Below are 3,081 nucleotides of genomic sequence, written 5' to 3'. Positions count from 1 at the left end.
GAAGAGGACAGTTCAGTGAGGAAGGGAGCATCACCAAGGCTGGGATGCTGCTGACAGATCCCACACAATGAGAGAAAAATAACACATGGGCTTTGAGATATGGATGTCACTGCCAAGCTGAGGGAACCAGCTGCTGTTTCAGAACTCATGGACCCAGAAACCCTGTTTGGAGTGATTGAGGGGAAAGTTGGAGAAAATATAGGACTTTTACTAGAACTTGGACAGTGAAAGCAAAAGGAGATCGAGCAGATAGGAGATTTTATCGTAGCAAAGACTGGAGAAGTGAATGGGGACTTCCGGGACAGCAGGATGAGTTCCACGGACCTGCACCTCAAGAAACAACCGTAACTGCTGAAAAGTGTAACATCCACCATTGGAAGTCTCTGGAAACTTCCTGAGGGAGGATAGCAAATGGAGAAACATTCGTTCAAGAACTAAATCTCAGCAAGCACAGCAAGCACTGGGGAAACGTGAGCCACTATGTGTCCCCTTCTGCCCTGCCCATCTCGACAAGACCGTGGAGGTGCCAATCAGAGCAAGTGTGGTTAAGGAAGTGGGCTTCCCTCTCCCCTAAGGTCCCACTCAAGGGACAGAGTGTTTGACTGGGAGCGGCAGACTGCTAGCATTTCTCATTTCCCCAAACTTCAACTCGCAGAGGCCAGACCCCTGGCAAAGGGGGCCAGAATTCCAGGGGCTGGCTTCCCCAAAGTTGTCCTCACTCACAGGTCAGAGGCTCACCTGGGGTGGAGTCCCACCTGCGCTGCAGCCTGCCAGTCTCTCCCGGGAGCCTCAGCCCTTCTCTGGGCCTGGGGATGCCGGCTGGACTAACCCAGGCGGCCCCGTGCCAGGTCCTCCTGGAACTCCAAGGCACAGTAGGCCAAGAACACGGGGGCTGAACTTGTAGGGTGAAGGTTTCATGCCAGGAGAGACTCAGTGGCCTGCTCGCCAACCAGGGGTGTCACTCTGAGAGAAGTGGGCTGCTGTCCCCGCCCCTGGATCTGGAGAAAGGGTTCAGAGGTTATACCCGGGGGCACAGGCGGTAAATAAGAAGGAAAAGCTCCACGAAGACAGACGGGACTGACACGCACATCAGTGGACTGGAATAGAGACTCCAAAAATAAACCCTCACACGTGTCCCTGATTTTCAACGAGAGTTCCGAGACCAGTAATTCAATGAGGAAAGAAATATGTTTCTGATATGTGGTGTTAGGACAACTAGATATCCACATATTTTTTCATAAATTACCTTACTCTTCTTCCATTACAGTTGTCTGCGTTTTCCCCACATGTTTTTTTAAGGTGTCGAATCCCTATCTCATACCATATGGAAAACTTAACTCTCCACGGACCAAAACCCCAACTTTAGTTTAGTGCAAACTAAAACTATCACGCTTTTTAAAGAAAACATAAGCATGAATCTTCATGACCTTGGATTCGCCAACGGTTTCTGCACATGACTCCAAAAGCACAGGCAGCCGCAGCAGCGAAACTGCACAAACCGGACTCCGCCGAAGTTCAATCCTCCTGCGAGGCAGGCAACACCGTCACGAAAGCCAAAGAGAACCCACACAACAGGAGAGAATGTTCACAATTACAGCTCTGATACGGAACTTGTATATCAGGCAGGACTATTACAACTCAACAATAAAACGATAAGCAACCCTATTACCAACTGGCAAAGGACATATTTCCAAAAAAGATATACAAATGGTCAATACACATATGAACAGGTGATCAACATCATCCATTAGCCATCAAGGAAATGCCACGCAAACCTCCGGTGAGATACCACTTCCCACTCAGTGGGAGCCCTAAGAAAAAGAGACAAAATAAGTGTTGGCAAGAATGCGGAGAAAATGGAACTCCATACACTGTTGGCCGGGATGGAAAATGGTGCAGCCGGTTTGGAAACAATCCAGCAATTCCTCGAAAGGTGAAGCAGAATCACCACATCACCCAGCAATTCCACCCCGGGGTGCACGCCCAACAGGAAGGAAGACGCGTGCCCACACAAAAACATGGACACGATTGTCCATATAAGCATTATTCACAATCGCCGTAAAGTGTGAACAGCCCAAATGCCCATCGAGAAAAGGTGGTATATCCATACAATGGAATATTACTTGCTACTAAAAAAAAATAATGAAGTACTGATACGTGGTACAAGATAGGTGATTCTTGAAAGCATTATGGTAAGTGAAACAACTCATTAACAAAGAATCACGCACTGTATGATTCCATTTATTTTAAATGCCCTGAAAGGCGGGTTTTCAGACAGAATGTACATTAGTAATTACCCAGAGCTGGGGGAGGGGAATAACTGCTAATGGTTTTTCCGAGGGATGGAAATGTTCTGAAATTGATTGTAGGGGTGATTGCATAACTCTGAATGTGCAAAGGGAGTCCCGAAGAAACAGTTTATTTATTAAAAATTGTATATTTATTTTTACATGTTTAAACTTCAGTCACCTTCAAAGTACTCTCCATCTGATGTAATACACTTGTCAAGACATTTTTTCCCACTGCTCAACACAAGTTTTGATGACACTTAGTGTTTCTGCTGTTTTTTGTTTCGCCTCCCCCACGTGGGCAAAATGTTTCCTTTATTATCGTTGTGCAATTATCACTGTCCCCATTTTCTCCCCATTACTCTCTCCCACCCTACTGCCCCCCACACACAGACCTAAAACGTTTCTCTTTGAGAACTTTTTTCATCTGGGGAAACAAAAAAAGTCGATGGAGGTGAGATCGGGTGAATAGAGAGGGTGGGGGATGGAGGGCATGCCGTTTTTGGTCAAAAACCACTGAACACTCAGCACAGTGTGGGCAAGTGTACTTGTAAATCACCCATCCTGAAATGAATGGGCAAACTCACTAAAAAAGTCTTCGGAAAAAAATTCACTGAAACCGAACGCAGCCTCTCACAACAATGCCAGCTGGTACGCTGATAGAGATGGGTTCCTAGGACACTAACCTAGCAGGGGAAGCCTGTACTACAAGGGGCCCACCCTCCAGAAGATAATTCCTGGAGTTTGGGGGCCTCCCTTGTACTAAGAACTGTTAAATTGTACAGTTTGTTTT

This window comes from Artibeus jamaicensis, unplaced genomic scaffold, assembly GCF_021234435.1.
Source record: "Artibeus jamaicensis isolate MK-2021 breed Jamaican fruit bat unplaced genomic scaffold, CSHL_Jam_final scaffold_614, whole genome shotgun sequence".
NCBI lineage: Eukaryota > Metazoa > Chordata > Mammalia > Chiroptera > Phyllostomidae > Artibeus > Artibeus jamaicensis.
This window is presented reverse-complemented; position numbering follows the sequence as displayed.